General features: G+C 35.7%; 1 protein-coding gene across 1 annotated transcript in view; it reads right to left on the bottom strand.

Moving 5' to 3' along the window:
• The window catches only part of LOC113508358 (semaphorin-2A-like), a 60,199-nt gene that overhangs the window by 16,911 nt on the left and 22,754 nt on the right, over positions 1-20,534 (bottom strand). The gene's annotated exons all lie outside the window — the stretch shown is intronic.

Raw genomic sequence — 20,534 nt, 5'->3', positions numbered from 1 at the left:
CTTTTACAACCAATTTACGGCTGGTTTATGCAATGGATTTTTAAGTATTTACCATTTGCATAAGAATTAGCTATTGAAATATAATAACAGTATTTCATGCCGCTAAGCTGCGCAGTTTATTATGTGAGGGTCTTAAAATATTTTATTGGGGATTAAAATCGTGTTCGTTAACCATTGACTTTACAAAAATTAAAAACGCATATTGAATTTGAAACTTGGTACTTTAAGAATATTTACGGCACCCTAGTGTGACGTGACATTATTATCGAACAATAAAACTAAAAATCAGTTTCGGATTACAGATCATAAACTCAGAAATAGCCGGAAGCTATGTTTTTAAATGGATACTTTATTTTTACTACCGAGTACCGACTAACTGATGCCACAGTTCAAGAGTTCAGCTTTCATTCTGTTTGATTTACATAACTAGTAAAACGTAGATTGCTGTATGCAATTTCAGGAGTCGAGTAATTATAAGTGCTGGTAAGAATAGGTCGTGATTATTGGCAGGTGGTCGGGCGGCGCGCACGCAACGTCTCGTGACAACGAACACCCCGCGCCGCGCGGCCGCCGCTCCGTCGTAACGTTAACAACGACCTCTACTTAAATATAATTAAACTTTAGGGCATATGTTCGATGTACAAAATGACAGTTCTCATGCCCTTATATCCCTATGTGTAATTTCTGCAATTGTTAACGTCACTTGAAACCGATGAAATGTATGAAGATGACCGAATGATGATAATCGAATCTAAATATAATAGTATTCCACGTCTTACACACAACGCCAACCAGTCTCAAATTACGCAAAGCTGGTTTTATGAGTACCAGATAACTGATAAGCATAATTACATAATATCTACAGATAAAGTACATTCAGACGCTGAACAAAATATGATCGTGATCATCACACAAACATTTATGATGGACGAGACTGGAACCCACGAAATCGGTAAAGAAGTCAGGGCCACAAGACCAACAGGCCAGTCAAAGAGCATATTCACCAACATTTGAGCGTTATTAACATTAACAACTGTAGAATTGACTCTTAACTAAAAGAGCATTAGAACTATAATTCTTTATTCGGTATACAAAAGCGTGGAAGAATATCTACGCTTACAAGTTTCAACCATGTTATCAGGCCATCAAATCGCTCGTAACGATTGAACTAATAGCCCATTATGTTTTAGCTTTAAACGTCCGTGGTTCTACTCGTTACATGTACTTGATTTAATTAGAGTAGCTCGTGCAATAGGATGCTAACTACTCTGTTAAACCCACCTGCAATCCACAGGAACAGCCCCCTTGTACAACAGACTAACGCTTAGTGATTCCAACGTATAGTTTTACTACTACAAGTATGCATAATTTTATGGTGACTCAATAACAAAATGGTATAGTGATCATAAACGAAAAATATGATGCTATAATATACAGTAACAGTTATTTACGAAATACATGATAGACATTCGTGTATCACGCATGCCTTTTAACTCTGGAAAGAAATACATTCTTAGAAACAGAAATCTTTATTTGCTGTGACAGTTTATACAATTTGGTTTACTTTTATGTTGTGGAAATTTCACTTTTCCATTATACGAACTACCAGTTGAAAGAAAACGACTAATTTCAGTGACGGCCTAGGGATAAAACACCAAAATGGAATGACCAGCTTGTGGGACATGCGCTAATATAACGCTCATTAAATTTAAATGGTGTTTGGATTAATGTACCTAAATTAAACCGCGACAAAATCCCTAAAAGGAGTTTTATTTCAATTTCTAACATTCGTGTAAACCTAAAAAAACACTATATTTTTTTTGGCTTTGGATAGCAATACGTTTATGATTTTGCATACAAAGGAGATCAAGTTTACAAAAACTGAGGTTCTGCATCACGTGACACACTATACAGAATTCTTACATATTAGAGCAATAGCGAAGAAACTGAAAATCTCAAATGGTCAGCGGAGTGGTGCCCAACACTACTTTCCGATTAATGAATTATTGTCTCAATAATTGACTGTCTTATTAATTTGATATTGCCGTTATTCCATATGACATCGCGGACAAACGAAGGCTCATTTATTGCACACATACACGAGTCCGTGACAAACTGTAGATGTGTTGACTCCAGCTGGACCGAGCTGAACACCGCAGCAATTACAACACTAATGAACTCATTGTTTGGTTATCTAATGAACTGTGTTCGCTGTCATCGATTTATACACCTGATAATCTTTTTTATCCATTCAAAATCAAATTGGGCAATAGCCTTAACTAATACTGTATTTATCATTCGACATTCGTCATTTGTCATCTGTTTTGACAGCATATTCAGATTTAGTTTGAAGAAATGTTGAAATTGCTAGCAGTAATAAACTTATATTACAACGTTCTAGATAGCGCAGGACACGCTCTCCGCGAATAACTTAATTAGTTTATTTACTTAACTTTAGCAGAAATGTTGTCCGACATGTTTATTCATAGCGCCAAGATATAATTTATATTTTACGAAGTTGATATATTGCATAGACTGGACTCAAAATCATTATAATTTCTCAATTGACTAGCTTAAAGTGTATTTATTATGCTCAGATTATGTCATATCTATTAATTTTATTAGGCAATTTAATTTAATAGGCTAAAGGCAATTAAGCTAAAACCAAATGCCGCATTATATCGCAAAATAAATAATAAAACTTACTGACGTAATCATGTTAGTAAATTAATTTATAGTAAATAGGCAATACGGGTAAGTGCGGTTAAAACGTAAATCCATATAAACGAGGTGAGGTATCGCGACGGTAGCAATGACGACCGCATTATGCAGATACCATCGCATTGGAGGGTTAAATACCGCAACAAGTAAACGGCCGGAGCCGACTGTTTGCGTGGCAACCCTGCCATCAGCCCTGCTACCATAAACTTTGGGCATACAATTTTTTTTGTAAGTTCTGGAAGCATTCGTGCTCACAATGACCTAGACCGTAAGATTGATAACGAGATATTACAAAAATATTATTTATTGTTTAGTTTAAGTATTCAATAGGTATAAAAATTTAGTCGGAATGATAGTTGAATCTGCATATAGTTTTTATAAAAAATGTAATGTCTTTTGACCTCACGCGATATTAAAGATATCGTCTTAGTTTTTAAATAAATTAAAAAATTACGACACTTTATATTCTTGGTACCTGGTATAAATAAGAAAAAAAGATTCATCCCTATTCTGTCCACTGCGGGAGTATCCCCCCAATTGTAGCGAATGACTCACTAAAGATGCTACTAAAGATTGTCACAATTAAAGGCCCTGGGAAAACAATGAGATAATCAACACGCTCTGTAGGCGTGTACTCACAGATTTGTGTCAGACAGACTAATATACTGTTCATTTTCGTGTAATCCTTTTGCTATCATTTACACCCACATTACGAGATGAGAGCTTAGGGCCATGTTAGTTTCTTTATGAAACATATTGTAAAAAACTCACCTATCCCTAATGGTAATTCATTTTGTTTAACATCTCTAACCACACAAAAGATACTCATATATTCGATTAATATTAAGTAACCTTGTAAACTAAAACCGCGTTATTTCACAAAAAAAAAACAGATTATAAATTGTCTACCTTCTATAGACCGCTAAAATGACATCAAAACAGATTTATTATTACGTATATTCTTATTAAGTTGTTAACATGACAGCAAGTATTTCAAATAAGGCGAACAAAACATTTCAAAATAAGAATAGCAATTGTATCAGCAAACTAAATGTGGCAGTTTGGTCACACAAGTGCTCAGCCCGAGCAGCTGCTGTACAGATATATTTCTTTATTTATTTTTTTACACTCGCAATAGTGGCTGGTGTAACAACAGCCCTATATTTACGCCAGTGTATTAATACCCTCGTATGTATTTGAAAATGAGAGAATTAGCGCTACGTATCATGCAGGCGTGCTCGCATTAAACTAAATAGCTTTCACCATCAGCTTTACCATGCGTTGTATTAAAACATTTCCACTAAATCTCTACCTACTGTTTTGAAATTTGTAGCCTGCATCACAAGGAATATTGGAAAGATAACTTTGGAATAACGTTCTACAAGTTTTAGGAAGCACTAAAACATAAACTGTAAGAAACGTCTATAGAAGATTACGTCTCGGTGCCGAACAAAGCGATTTTTAATACAATTTATGGAAGTAGATACCACAATGAGCGGTGCACTTCGAAAAGTAAAGAGAAAAATCCAGATTTTTCTCAGCAAAGTGGTTCATTAAGTGAAGAATTTTAAAACATTTCGCTCTTAAAAACAATGGTATGTAACGGTACGCAGCAGAAATTTACATAGGTAATAAAACAGTCCCATAACTTCTGGTTAACGTCCCAGTACACGAAACCCGAAAGTAAATCAGACACCAGCAGTTCAAATAAAGTCTACGTATTTACAAAGAGCTCACACGAATGTCGGCGACTTGCAGAGAGAGTTGTCTGTGTACTTAAAAAGAACAATTCTCTAGTAAACGTTTTACTAAGCGTCTGGTATTCCGTCCCCTACCACTGACTTAACTCGAATGAAGATTCTACGCGGAGAACGCTCAAGTGATATTGTTAAGCGTAAAGTTCGTGTAAGTTCTCACGTCTTAAATTGTTCTGTTGCTTACGAGTTCAGTGGTAGGGGTTGTGGTGCATTCTTTTTGCGTGTTTCAGTTGCGCGTTCGTCCGGTCGGAGATGCGGTCCCAGATAACGGCAGTCTTCGTAAATCTGCGCTGTCCGAGTCGCTGCGCGTTTGGCTCTGCACTCCGCATTGATAAAAGAAAATACGTAGGGAGAAACCGCAGTGACATGTTTTGCTAAAACACCGTGATATATTTCAGTTTCCATTTCTCATCGCCTGAGTATCGTTTTTTGTCTGCGGTTAAAAGCTTTATTGTTTGATCAATTCCTTGTTAATTAATTCAAAGAAATGTTTAATAAACAATAAGAGTGTTACGTAAATACACGACATATTAATAATACCTTAGCTAAAAACTGGGAGCTCTATTCTAAGAATTCCCGATTTGGTTTAAAATTGGCTCATTTATTGCGGTATTTTAAATCTCAGTAACATTTTGAAAAGGGTGGAATCCTAAGGGTACGTCGATGGGATGCGAGGTACAGAAATAGCTGCGGACTAAAAATAATGTCAAATGTAACGCGTTTCGGAGTCTTAATCTATTTCACAGACATTCTGTAGGAAGTCGGTACTTACATAAAACTTAAAGCCTTATACTAAATATCATTTTATACTATTTACAGTATTTAGTAATGCTATTTAGATAGCCTTTTTCAAAACATGCATTCATTTATATAGCCATATACCTACATAACATTAATCTAATTAGTACTGTTTGTTTTTTCTCAGTCACGAGATCAATACGTAAATACAACAAATTAAATTCTTAAACGAGATAGCTTTCGAATTTTACGTATTCCCCTTCGTTGCATTAAATGCACCTGTCGGAAACAATTTAAACTTTCAACAACAATACGTAAAATAAACATAAAATATTTTTAATCAATTCCACCTTCTATAACGTAATGAGAAAACTTATCTCGCATTCGATTCAATGTTTCAATTGAGTATTTTACATAAAGGGGAGCAAAAAATTGCACAGATATATGGCGCATGAAGTGTCGAGCGGACGCCCGGGGCGCTCATTAAGCTGGGAGAGGAGACGCCGTGTTGTTTTTACACGGATTTCGTTGTAACAATTACCACGGTAAGGTGACGATGCTCCGCTTAATTTAGTTACAAATGTTGTTCAGCCTCAAACATTATGCTGCACAACAAAGTCTTGTTATTTTAAACATACCCACCCACGGTACTTTATACTTGGCTTGCGATCCTGGAAATTTTCGGCAACGACTTTTTAAGGCATTTTGTGCCACAATATTCTGTAAGAATCTAGGTAAAACAGTTCTCGAAAAGGTTAGTAAGGAAATATTAAATTCTGATCGAAATAAAAACAGCGCGAACTTCCCCTTTAGTCCCGATGCGAACGTAATAATTGGGTCGCAAATGGAATTAACACCCGAATTAAATCGGAATTTATTTCTCTACGAGTAACTTTTCACAGCGAAGATAAAAGCTGCGAATACTTCGTTGAGAAAAAAGTTGCGATATGTTAATTTTCGAATTACTCGATCTAGACTAAGAACATTCTACGCAGTTCTGTTCTTATTTCATGAATGTATTGTACTAACTAGCTCGCTAGATAATGGCATAGAAAAATCTAATTAAGGTTAGTACAAGAATGTCGGGTCTCCCATAACAAGGATCGTAACCGCAAGTCACCACAACTAGCGCCGTGCACTTTATCTATTAAGAAGATGTCTGTGCCTTTCAACTAATAGAATTTTTAATCAAGTTGCTTGCGGTGCCGCCTCGGCACAAGTACGCCAGATTAATGTAATTCGACGACGCCATCACAAAGGCAAATTGTAATCCTCCCTCTTTTCATTGTATATTCCCGTGACGTGGCACTCACACAATGTGTCGTATTTTTACTTTATTCGACGAGTCCGTGCATTATGTAGATACACATGGCACTGCAGAGCTATTTTATTATTTTGAAAGGAGCACGACAAGTGTTTTGCTAACAAACGTTGAATTGCAACAAAGGTACGATTTGCATAACGTCATCTCCAATGCGGCCTTTGACTCGGAGTCGGATGGATGTCGCCCGCCCGAGTGGGGTTGCAGTCGCAGTGTTTAAAACGCCCCTTAAATCGGCCGATTGCGGCACAGTCGTTAGGAAGGCCAAAGTGTCGGGACAATTAAGTTGAAGCGGCGATTGTGAACGGTGCCAAAGCGGATGTAGGTCAGTGAGTGCGGAGTGGACTCGCACCAGTAAGGTGACAGCAGATTCAACTACGCCGTGTCATGACCTCGACCATCCTGCGCGCTTGGCAACACCTCACGACACACGGCCAAAAACTTTCGTTGCTAGCCATTGTCGCTCCATCCACATGTATACATAAAAAATTGTACGTTACTACGAAAATTCAAGTACTTGCGTAGCTTATAACATGGTACTACATGACACCCCACCCTCCGTGTTTAAGCCGATCTACATCAATGCCAACATAAAATCTTATCTTTGAACTCCTTAAAGATGCATTCTTCGGGAAGGCGCCCCAGAGTATCTAAACAAGTAGGGGAGATAAGGCGGTTTAGTGCACTCTAATACGACGTGGCCCCTATACACAATTTTCAAGAGTTTAAGTCTGTCGTTACGTCAAAATCCGCTATTTATGTTCTTTGACAGAATTAATTTATTTGGGGCACACTATAACTGGGAGTAATCCGATTAGATTAGATAACATTCTAAAAATAGACGGTCTTATTTAAGTATATTAATATGTTTAAGAGTCAGTTCCCAAAGGACTTAAACAGTTATTACACCTTAAGATATATGTGGGCGGATATACATTTTCCTACTCCCTTGGAATCAAACGAAACTGTGTTTCGCAACGAAACAAATTACTCAATTACTTAAAACTGTCACGCCTGTGGTCTCAATTTGAAACTTGAAACCCCACAAAGCAGTCCGCGCTTCCGTATTTATATCGCAGCTTTGCCCGTATCCTAACTTGTTTACAAACAACTATACTTCATAATCGAGCTTTTCACCGGTTGATACTACTAAAAGCTTGGACATCCAACCTTTAAACTTTTCCAGCAAAAATTTTACTCCAGAACGGAACGACAAAGAATGTTTGTACGAGAAAGTAAACAAGATTTTTCCCGGCATTTAGAATGCCTCTTTTGGATAGTGTAAAATATGAGTGCGGTCGCCGTGAAATGAGCTTTGGGCTTCCTGTCAGCCCGTGTCACCAAGTGTATCTGAATTTTGTACAAAGCAATTTTCATCAAACTCGGAAAACCAACGTATAATTCACCGAAAGATAATGAAAACTGAGGTGAGGATTATGGCCTCATTAAACTACGTTCGTTGGAGTAATTAATACTTGTTGGAAATAACATTAACTGCTTATATTGATTGGTAGTTTTCGCCTTTATTGATTGATTTCTCTATTTTTAATGACTGTTCCTGACTGATTCAACCACCATTTACCATGAGTACACATTACTGGAGGTAATAAATACTTTAAAAAAAAATGAGTGTATTAATTACCTTCTTTTGTGTACTACAACTTATCTTACAATTTAATACCGTCTGTTAACTTTATAGACGTAGCCGAATGATAAGCATTATCTCGCTAAAGTTACGAATAGAACAACATTTTAAATATCCAGTACAAAACTTGCTCATGTGGGTACAGAAATTGCTGAAATGGTATGGTAATCTTATTACTCGCCAGTCTCGTCATCACAATTAGTCTAGTCGAAGTGGATTTTAGTACTCCGGAGTCTAGAAGTACTTTCGGTTACCTGACAATCGACAAAAAGCTTTTCTGGGGTACAATGGCGGAAAAATACAATTCTGTAAATATGGATATAAATGGATGTATCTCATAGATCTTTACTCAAAAGTTATTTAAGTAGAAAATAAAATAGTAAAAATGTAATGTCAGTTTGTTTTATTATACTTGACATAAAACAATTTTGTAGGCACTTGCAATTGAATCAAGAAATTATTTTCGTTTTTATTTTAATTATAAATTATTCTTATAAATTTTATCTTAATCACAATTCTAAAATAAGACTTTCTATATGTAAACAGCTTAATTGTAATTACAACATTGAATACTTGTGTGGTCTTGAAAAAACGTCGTCGGTATTGAGAATAATTACGGGAAAGCTGAGTCATATGCTATTTTAGAAATATTATTGAATATATATGAGATACAAAAATACAAAATAATTATATAATTAATGAAATATTTACCATAAATGTGCCATCACAACACATACGCATTGATACACCATTATAGTCTATTCATATTAACTGCATGCGATAAGTCCGAACAAGACGAAAAAACTTTCCATTTTCTTTACTTGGATCATGCTACAAGGTAAAAAGTTTAGTATATAATATATAGTCTGAAATAACAATGCGCAAGTTCTTTGAAAAAAATATACTTGCATCTACCAAAAAATACTACAAAAAAACTTTTACAACTTATAAAAACGGTACGGAGATGGAGCTCCAGTCTGCAATATTTTATACGAAGCTCTTTATATTCATCTGACTTTTGTCTAAATAACATAAGTGTCGGGAGTGAAGGGAAACAGCGCGACGCAAAACGGATGCGTAGCCTGCCATACATATGTATTTGTGTAATTTAATTCAGCTCATTCAAAAGCGCACACGTACAGTATGCAGACGACAATCAACTGTAACGTGCGTATGAGTTGCTGTGTGTTTACATCGAGATCCCAATCTTTGAGTAAATGAAGAACAGTCCACTTGCCATATTTTTGTTCTTGTGACGGAGACTAATGTCTTGCGATATAATAGATATGCTATGGAGTTTAATACTTACCTGTTGCGCGACACTTTGACTTATAAGCTGATATTGCCTTTTAATTGTATATAGGAATCTTGTAGTTTATTTTGCCAAATAAATCATATAATTGTTGATTAAAAAACACCTATTCATTGAAAGGTAAAAAAAATATGTCTAGACTATATAACGAGTTGCGATAACGAGTGATTAAGTTTAATCCAACATAATGAACGTGATTTGTGTCGCGCTCAGGCACAAATTCTAACTTCACTTAAAGCGTTAGAAATAATAAGAATGATCATTAAAACTTCGACCTAGCCATCCTAACATAATTCCAAGACTACCTACGAAACTACGTTAAGAGAATTCGTGCGAGTCTACGAGCCACGGTTCATCTACTAAATAATTTTCACACACGTCGACCGTTTAGAAGGAGTCGACCGTCGGCCGCTTAGAGAGGCGCTTGGGCAATTTCATATATCGATGCACACACCAAATATACGTATAGCTCAATAAAATTCAAGTAACACAGTCTGATACACGCAGGGCTACACAAATTACTTCAATAAGCACGCATGATGGAGGACGAGGTTCCCACGAAATTCCATCCGCCGCGGATGCGCCACTGAATACAAATTCACATGTACTCCAATTATAGGAAAACGATTTGGTACGAATATTCTTGGCAGACTTGCAAATTTCGTCTCGAATCAGCAAAATATACTTATTTTGTTGGGAGTTAGAATGTTTCCGTCATGAATTTGTGACTTTCCTTTTCTATATGGGCCAAAGTGCCCACCCAAGGACCGATGTATCTGTTACTTTTCCATTGACCAAAATTTATCGATGAAACACCACTTTCGTGGCGAGTTCCAACCGCAAATGTAGAAAATACTTTTCTATCCTCCAATGATTTATTAAGAGATTGTAGTTAGCTTAAACTCCTTCTAGGTACCACTGGTTTACAAAAATATTTTTCTACTAGTCTTTGCATGTTTTTGTAAAGTACTATAGATATTATTATAACTTGGAGTTAACCGTGGCAACAAGAAAATAAATTCACGAATTAATAAAACATAAACATTTAAACAGCGGAGCTTAGGTAGACAAGTTGAAGACTAGAACGTAGCAGTAAAACAAAGGGCTCGTTACAGCTGTTCTTAACATATATTTTAATTTCCCAAGTTATACGTAATATTAACAAACGGTATAATTTGTTTAACATGAGTTTGTTACAATGTGTGTCACGTACACGGGACACGTACGATGGACGGTCACAAAACGAGTTGTAATTTTAATTAAAATGTCACAACTTTTGTACCCATAATACAATTAGATACTTAAGCAAAAGTTAACATAATACGTTCTAATTCAAATCCTGACGTATTTAATTCTACTGTGATGTAAGATTTGAATTAACATTTATATCAGAATTCTGAGTAATTTTATGGCAAGTTTGAGGTTCATCTTATATTATTGTGTACCATAGAGAACAGCCTTAGGAACTGAAACATTAAGGTCACGGTTCGAGACACCCACACAGCCTTCTAGCAAGTTTAAATCTTAAAATAAGTTGTCTGTACATCGCGAGAACTTTCCGCCAGCTTGGGAAGTTTACATCGTACTTTAACATGAAATAAAATGTACAATACAATTCAGTTGGAGTAAGTTATTGAATCTTGAGAGTTTAGTGATTATTTTATTAGCGCCGCGCTCAGTAAATAATTTAACAGTTATCTGTACCTATATACTAACGGTACTTTAGGTAAGTGACGGTTTCTTATGTACTGTTGTTTCTATAGTCCGCTTTAGAGAGACCTCGTGATGCTTAAGATCTATTTTTAAATAAGTGACAATTTTGAATGAAATAGTAATATTCTGACCGATTTGCAGCCATGGCGGAACGTGTTGAAAGACACCAGCAGGCTGCTATACAATAGTGCACAAGCGTGTTTACCAATACAGGTGCAATCTCTTTCCCTTACCTTAATAGCCCGAAGGGACAGCAATCCGACACGACTCATTTTTACGTACGTTTCGAAACACGCTGCCTGTTATATTTATTTTTGAAATGCACACTACATTCGAAAAATTAGTCCCTTTCCTGGGGATCTAACTTAGACCTCAAACTTGGGATTCCTGCGGTCTTACCACTAGACTAACGTTATTCGTATAATATATAGAATTATAGAATCTACATTTATTCGTTCTCATTACTCTGTACAAAACAAATAATCATTCTTAAAACACATCTTACTAAACAAAACACAAGAAAGTCGTACCTGGTTCTATTACAAGCACAACAATGAGCCGGTGCAGGGTTCAAAATGTACCAAGACGAGATTGTAGGTGAAAGGCTGAAAAGGGCAATAAGAGGGCGAAATAGCTCTTGGTGGCGTCTCGTCCCGTCAGGATCCCACCCTCGCTAAGAGCGCCGTTGTAATTAGCCCTGCAGTCGGCCAACATTACCGCACCGCACTTGGGATTTTAGGAGATCCCTTTTATAAGATGCAATGATTAATAAATGTTGTATCAGTAGGAAATAAATTGTTATGTGTGATCAAGTCAGTGATGGATTTTGCGACAAATTGCTAGCGTATACGTATCTGAATATTGACTGTATAACCTACTCTGAATTGATAATAATTTCACTGTAATTTGCGGTAGAGTTTGTATGGATCAAATATTTATTTTCAATTTAATTTTATTTGTTTTAATTTAAATTTTATTATCTTGTAAATATTAGCACACCAAATTGATTTTTATTATATTGCATTTCATTTTAATGCAGAGCAGTAAGCCCTGTACTCAGCCCAATTCCTTAGTGCAGTAAATATATAAAAATAGCATTACAAAAATTACAATGTTCATGGTTTCTTGTAAATAGTTTTTCAGCCATTGTAATCTAAATTGCTCTTCATATAATTTCCTTAAGTTATTTAGGAAATTAAATATTCTTAGTAAAGTGGATATTTAAGATTTGTTCCATAAACACATTTTCACTACATTTTTCTTCAAACTTAAAACAGGGCAAGAATGCTGTTCTTAGACTATTTTCTCTTTAAAAATGTATTAAATTATCTAAGAGACAAAACAGATTTCCCAAAACATACAAGTCGTCTATGGCTGCTTAACATAAACTTTATTTTCCAAAAAGTTGTCTAAAATTTCTTGTCAAAACATCAAACTAAATAAAAAATGACTACACATCGTTGAGAGAGAACAATCCAACTTCCCATCAGCGGTCGACAGAACAAATAACTGTAATGGCTATTCGATCACGGAGCTTCGCCTTTACTATAGTATAAAACATGGTGGTAACATAGTGGTAACGATACTTTAAGCACCAACACATCGGTAAATGGTTTAGTTCGAGATGAACAGGAAGTGAGTGAAGCGCGGCCCCGGGACTGGCGGGAGTCCGGGACCGCGGGGAGCGCGTCTCGCACGGGATTGCATTGCGGACTCGAGGCACGTACGAAATCCGACACTTGGCACAGTTCACATTCCCGCCGCGCTTTCCCCATAATACAAGTTTTAAGTTTTAATTACGCCTCTGCAAACTTACCCCCGACGTAACGCCGTATTTATAAAAACCCTAATGATCGGCCGCTCGTACAAATGTCGACATTGTAATGTAAATTAGTTCTGATTTTCTTCACTGCCGACATTGTAATATTCTTTATTATCATTCCCCATCGGAAGGTTTTTTTGCTTTCGACAGATTTTATTTTCAATTTTTCCCGATACATATACATACAATAGCTATAATGTTAATCGTATCGATCGCCTTCATTGTATTGTCCAATGAATTATGAATCAGAAGATTTCGAGAGATTTAGTATTACTTACAATAGTACTAATGTAAACACGACGGCGGAACTTTCAGAGTTAAGCGGAATCGGAGCCTACCTACAACAAGAACAAAACTGACAAATAAATAAAACAGTCGAGGTCCAACTCAGGCAATTTCTACAACGATAAAACGCGAAAGGAGCGGTATTTAAATTGAATACGCCGTAAATAAATGCTAAATGAGACAAAGGACTGCGAGAGAATTTGCAATCTAAACAAGAATAAAAGGAGTAATGTATCTTTAATGAAAGCAAGGAAGGGCCGTCACAGCGTCGCGACAATGTCCTACACCTCTCGTTAGCTTAAGCTGATGTCATAATTAACTTTATGTGACATCCGAGTTGTGCAATACACACATATTCGTCTGTCTGTGTTGATGACTCACAGTTGATTAGTACCTGCACAGAGTGCAATAACCCTGTACACAATTTTGACACGCTGAATAAAATTGATGTATTTTATCAGCAAAATATTGTGTGCGAATGTCACAGCCGCAATACGAGATGCGTACTCACGATGATTGATGATGCCTAAATAAATTATAATTTTGTAAATGAAGTAACATGTATAGTGTTCACCAAACATGAATGTAATGAACTCGATTTGCTTGTTATTATGTAAACGAGATGCTCGCGGTATGTCAGATGGAACAGTCGTTTATTATTCATTGTAATCCAATACATTATGTTGCTCAGACGTCCGCTGACCGGGAGAAAATCAGAGAGCTTTTAGTAAGGAATCCGTCTTCTACATATAGCTGTATTGCTAACCGCGTACCGTTTCAAATGAAATTAATACTTCTGATATGAAACGTTTAGTTCGTAGATTTCCTAGTGATTTTAACTAATTGCTATTAGCTGTTCCAATATACGAAACGGTTTAAAAAAAAAATGCATTCATAGAAATTTCGTTACTTTGGTATCAATGTAGTGGTTTACCGTGATACAAGCGCGTGCGTCAAAACTCACAAACACACTCTGTGAATTTGTAGCTTTTCTTGTTTTTGTTTTTCCAATATAACCATAGATCACTAAACGCAATCTGTAATTCAGTATTTTTTGCGATTCAAACGTATCTAACCAATTTCAGTTTGTACAAATTTCAAAGGCAAACGTGACACACATCCGTTCTCTAAACACGAAAGCTTAGCTCACCAACTATCTTAATAGTGACTCTTTTCTCGTCAAAGTCCACAGAAGTTTCATGGATTTTGCCGCTGTGTTAGTCGTTAGAGAGTGCAGAAAAAATGTCTTTGCATAAAAACTTTCGCCATTTTTAGAGTAACCTTAACATTTATAACGGCAAACTTTGCAAAAGGATGGGAACTAAGTCAGTCTTCCAAAGAGCTTCAGTTGAAGGTAAACTGCATGAGATAAAATGATACAGAGAGAATAAGCTTTGTCAAAACTACTGTGAAAATATTGAAAGATGTTAAAGTTTTCAGAAATTACAGTAGACAAGCGATGCGATGCGATGCGAAGCCCGCGACGGTTAATATTCCTTTAATGAACACTGAAAATTACAAAATATTTTAAAACTAGCTTCTGCTAAGCTCTTAACGAAATGACTTACTTTACATAAGTGCAATTAATATTAATGTATAATTACAACAAAGCTAGCTAACAAGCTTTTATATAAAAGAAAATTCTATGAAATAATAATTCGAGACTGAGAATTTTCATTTTCTTTGTTAACATAAATCTTAAGCAGCTTACTACTTAGCTGATTTCGTTGACTTTCGTATGATTTAATAATGTCATCCAGGGTTTTTTGTAACATGAGAGTTCAAAATTTTCACTATAATAGGAATATGTTCTGATGGAAAAATGGCCAATTAACTGACAGTTCGTTCAGGAGTAGGTCTTTTATATCCTTTTCTTTTTACTGCATAGTATACTGTACGTACGTTACATCATTTAATAATGAATCAGTCTCACAATAGTTATTATAAAAAAAAGTCATTTCTCTCTATCAATGATAATGATCAGCTTGATGTAGTTTTCCTTATTTGGTTCTTCGGCAGAACAGTCAGAGTTACAATAGTTTCTATGCTACCCATTCCCGTCAACTCTCTGATGTTCCACAAAACATGACCCAAGCATTTTATTATATGCACCTCTTTAACATGAGTACTCTCACTTTTTTTGTCAACTATCTTGAAAACCTTGGCACTGATCACCTCCTGAATCTATCTGATGAGAGCCATCGTTTGTAAGCCCACATTTCGAAAGCTCCAAAGCGTTCCTTCTAATATTTCTTTACGATCCATGCCTCACGTCGAGTTAAGTATACCATAATGTACCTGTACCTTTGAAGCCAGCATGAAAAGTCTATTGACTTCAAACGAGTTAACATTTGTATTGAAAACAATGTACAACCCACAGGTGCTGCTCTATTCACTTGTAAATAACTCACATAAATCTATACGGGACTTTTATTCAAAGTAGTTTTAGTAAACCACCTTGAACAAACACCGGAATCGAAGGCGACCCGTACTGAATACGGCTTTCAGTAAATAGTACCTAATGTTTAAGCTAGGTTCAGTTAGTGTGTGCTATTCAGATGGAACCTTTAACTTTTGTGGGCACTTAGAGAGCTTCTTTTCATCTACAGACAATGATTGCTTGTACGGTATTGGTGTATCGGAGGTTATGCATGGGAGAAGGGAAATAAATGACGTTTTTAGTATTCGTTAAAAACAGGTTAAAAAGCATAAAAGTTAAAAAAGAGAACTCTATTTATTACTAAGGCTTCGCTGTCTGTCCGTCTGTCACCGGTTTAATTTCATGCACCATGAATCACGTAAATTTTGTCAGACGACAAGCACCGATTATGATTACACTTTTTTTTCTTAGTCTTTAATTTTGTACGGGACCTTCAGAGTCGCGAGCCTGACTTACAGTTGACCAGTTTTTTTATGCCTTCATAACAACATCAGTGTCATAGCAATTCATGCCAAGAAAATTGTCAGGCGCTCATCCATTATTATTTACACGACAAAAGCATAAATGCAATAAGGGAGTAAACATAGCCAATGAAATGGTTATCACCTCCAAACAGGAACATAATACAGGCATTAACAATGTGCAAAACATAAACTACAATCAACATGAATATTAAATCAATACAAAAAGATTTTGCGACCCGATTGGCAAAGTTGCCAAGAGCACAAAAATATTTATATGAAACATAGGGGCTAATACCACCTCACAAAGAAATATTTTAGTAGATGTAGAGAGGGATGCTGCTCTACAGGTTGAAGCATGCTGTCTCGCTTCCTCAATGGCGACAGTAATATGAAGACAAGGCTGTAGGAGTCCAGATATTAGTTTCCGTAAAAGATCCTCTATCATCATCATCCATATCCTATATGTTAAAATAGATAATAGTCCTAGCTACCGCATTAGGTTAAGTAACCTGTAATGGTAGATTAGTGTGATTATTAAATAAATAAATAAATAAATAAATAAATAATAGATGAAAAAAATCAACTTAGAATTTCATCAAGAATTTGTGAGTTTAAAACCCTACTAAATTGCTCTTGATTCAAAATGTCTTGGTGTTTGTGAGCTAGTTGCTTCAGTGACCAATGAACATGTTTACACGAGAGTCTTAGAGTGCCAATGAATAAAAGGATTTACTGTCAAAATCACTAGCCACCTCCGTTTAAAAAGCATCTCTGTTTCAAAGATCTTAAGTTCATTTTAAAACGTTAATAGTAATGTACACTTATATTTCAGGTACTATAAATACGTATAATAAATAATCCCTTTTAAGTACCAGATTAAGTACCAGTGTCGTTACAAGCCGCATGCGGGCAGATCATCGAAACACATGAACCATATAACTATTACGTATGCTCGTATAAAGTCATTCCCATGATTTATGTCCTGAACCTGCCACTAACGCAGGACTGCTGGTTACACGATCATATTTCACCTTTAAAATAAATCACTCAGTAGTTATCAATGTCTGACGTTTTGATCGACATTTAACCAAAGTTTATTAATGTTTGTATCTTTTGAGATATTTTAATTTTTAAGTGTTATCTTTTTCCCTTACGTCTCAAGTTGTAAAATGAATAAATCAATCGTTTAGAAGGGGGAGGGGGCGTGAAAAATAATTAGTTTTGTGTGCTATCAAATATTTCTGTTGTATACATGAGAACATGATATGCATAAATCATTAGATGTGAATTCAAGCAAACCGATATTAGCATTTATAATTCAAACCTTCTCATTTTGCTTGCAATTAGTGCACAAGGAATCTTTTAGATATCATTGACACGATAAAAAGAAGGATATCCCATAAACATACAAACTGATAGCGTTGATTATTTTAATTAAAGGCCATAAAAACAATGAAATATAAACTATTCTAATCAAACAGACATAAAATTTAACATAAAAGTAAATAAACGTTGCCAGCTATTTCATAATCGTCTAATCGGAACCGAGAGAAGTCAGTTGCGCGTCCGACAAAGTCCGAATAGCGAAACTTGTTCAGAATGATTCGGGAAACTTTTGACAAGTTCCTAACCAACGATCACTGTTAATACCAGACACTACTATTTTAGTTAACGTTATTTGATGTAGCTGTTTTGTTTCAAATTTGTAGACACGTTTATTTTGTAAAGGGTTTGACTTTTAGGGTTCTGTAACCAAAGGGTTTGAATTGAACTCTGTTATTCAGGCACTAAGTGTGCCCATCTGCCTCTTACTAGGCTGTTTCTCAGGAACAGTAATAGGTATACAGTTGAAATTTTCATGGATGATGTTCCTGCTACAACAACTAATACTAAAAATGAAGGTAAGGAACGGTTTTTATGGTCATAAACGGTTGCTGGTTAACAAGCGAATCTGTGTTAAACACCCTTAAATTTGTATTCGTATAAGTCCGACTTGCACTTGCCCTGTTATTGATCTTAATAATAATATATGCTATTTTAATTTCGTTTTTCAATCTTATTTTTACTGCTACACTTTACTTAAAAAATAAATGTTAAAATTTCAAGGTGCCATTAATATTAGTTTTTAGAAATAGTTGAATTAGTTGAAAGCTTATATTGATAATCCTATTAAATAACATCAAAGGCTCATGGTTAAGTAAAAGTTTAAATTGTTTAAACGGTATTCATGGTACAAAAGTTTGTTCTTACGAACCGACAGTATCTACTATTGTTTGTAGTCGTCGTAATTACAGTACTTTGAAAACTGTCGCATCTGCGCCGGCCGTATTCAAACACGCAAACAGTGGAGTTGTGTAGTAATCCTTACCAATATTATTTTAGCACACAGAATAGCGCCAAACGCAGTAGTTCAGAAGGCTTTCAGCAGTACTGACCGTTTAGCAAAGTTTAAGTAGGAGCCAGTGGCGCTTCATGCCACTATCCGGAGCTCACGTTTAATCCCCACAAATAAATAAACAGTCCTCGTATCACAGCGAATACCAAAAGCGAAATGTTAAATATGTTTTGTTTGCTGTTGGCACGCTCACCGCTGCCATGTCGTACATTTTTATGGAAATGTTAATAGTCACTTTTGTATTCAGGAACTAGTTACATCTTTTTAATTGAAATAGTTTTGTAAGTAATTGTTTCGACAATATTTTGTGAGTTATATTGTGGAAGTGATTTTTCATTATTTTGGTAATCTTGTTTGATGTCATCGAATGTCTTAATAGCGATGCTACAATAATACATATATCAATTCAAAACTTCTATTTGTTATCCTTATATCTTACTTTTGATTTGCTAAGCTATCCACAAACTAGCGTGTCTCTAATAAATGTCAATAAACTGGCTGAATCCTAATTGCATTAAATTCCCAGTATGGTAGTTTTGCTCTATTTGGAAGTAGCTGTCGCAGGATCACGAAGCAAGGCGAATAAGGAGAAACTCCTAACTTGTGCACAATAAAATAAAAGAGTGACCATAAAGTTTTAATTCTGAATTTTTGCGGGTGAAGAAACGAAACGGAATGGCGCAAAATTTTGTGTAAAAGCTTTAATGAACTAATGTATTCTTAATGAAGAGGCGGCGCCGCCTCGGAATTGTGGGCCTGCGAGCCCGTTTAATGCTATAAATTATACATAACTCTTGGGTACATTTCAATTAGCACTTGAAGTGAACACAGGCGCCGTCCTGACGTTACCGAACGACTTCAACGATCACATCCCATTCTAAATTTAAACAAAAGCTGACAGTTCCCTAAAATTGCCGCCGACGTGACCTGAATGTCAATTTTATCGAAACTTAAATAGATTAAGTTCAGATTAAAAGTTTGAGGGAGAATTTTTGGCAGCTTAAAGTTGGAAGTCTTTATAGAGAGATATTATTCCATTACTTGACGGTCGCCTATTCGGGTGAGAGCTGGTGTCGTATATAGACATTCTGCTAATGGCGGTACCTATTAAGTCTCATGTAATAGTGGGTGATATTATTGCCATTGGCACCGATCCAAAGCAGACTGTTTTAAGAATGTTCTATCAGGAAGATCCTATAATATACGACCCTACTTAAGAACCTTTTTGCTTAGCACCTAGCATAGAAGTTTATTTTTTATGAGAACTTTAAAAGGTAAGCCAAAATACGAAGGTTATACAAAAGATTTTTTTTTAATCTGAAGATGACCAATTTAAGCGATAGATACGCTTTAGCCTTTTATTCGATTTTACGGGGTTACACGGTAAGTTGTACAAAAGGAGAATACAAAAAAATAAAATTGTTTTTTGCATATACACGTTGTTTTTTAGTCGTCTTACATAAGGAGCCCAGTTCATGTATCCGACGTAAAATACCCCTAGGCGCGATTATTGTTTTTTCATCATCAACTAATATAATAAGTACGAAGAAAAATTAAACAAGAGAAATCTGAAAATACTCTAAAAAATGATAAAAACGCCGCCGCCCGCGCCCTCACTATAGTTACAAGGCTCGGACCACGCTCGCAACAAAGCTGTGTTTCTAAAAAACTACGAATTGCATCATAATATTGAATAAAAATTGCATTTTAAATTTATTTAAATCTCATAAATACCTATTTTTTTATCATAAACGTGTTCTAGTCATTGGATACATGAACTGGGCTGCTTTTGTAGGACGACTAAAAAATCACGGTTTATATATTTGATACCAGCCTGACAAAATATAAACTGAACAGCATTGACAGTTGAAATTAAACCCATACACCGTAAATCATCATGGCGTTCGACATCATATTAAGA

This window comes from Trichoplusia ni, chromosome 2, assembly GCF_003590095.1.
Source record: "Trichoplusia ni isolate ovarian cell line Hi5 chromosome 2, tn1, whole genome shotgun sequence".
Classification (NCBI taxonomy): Eukaryota; Metazoa; Arthropoda; class Insecta; order Lepidoptera; family Noctuidae; genus Trichoplusia; species Trichoplusia ni.
This window is presented reverse-complemented; position numbering and strand designations above follow the sequence as displayed.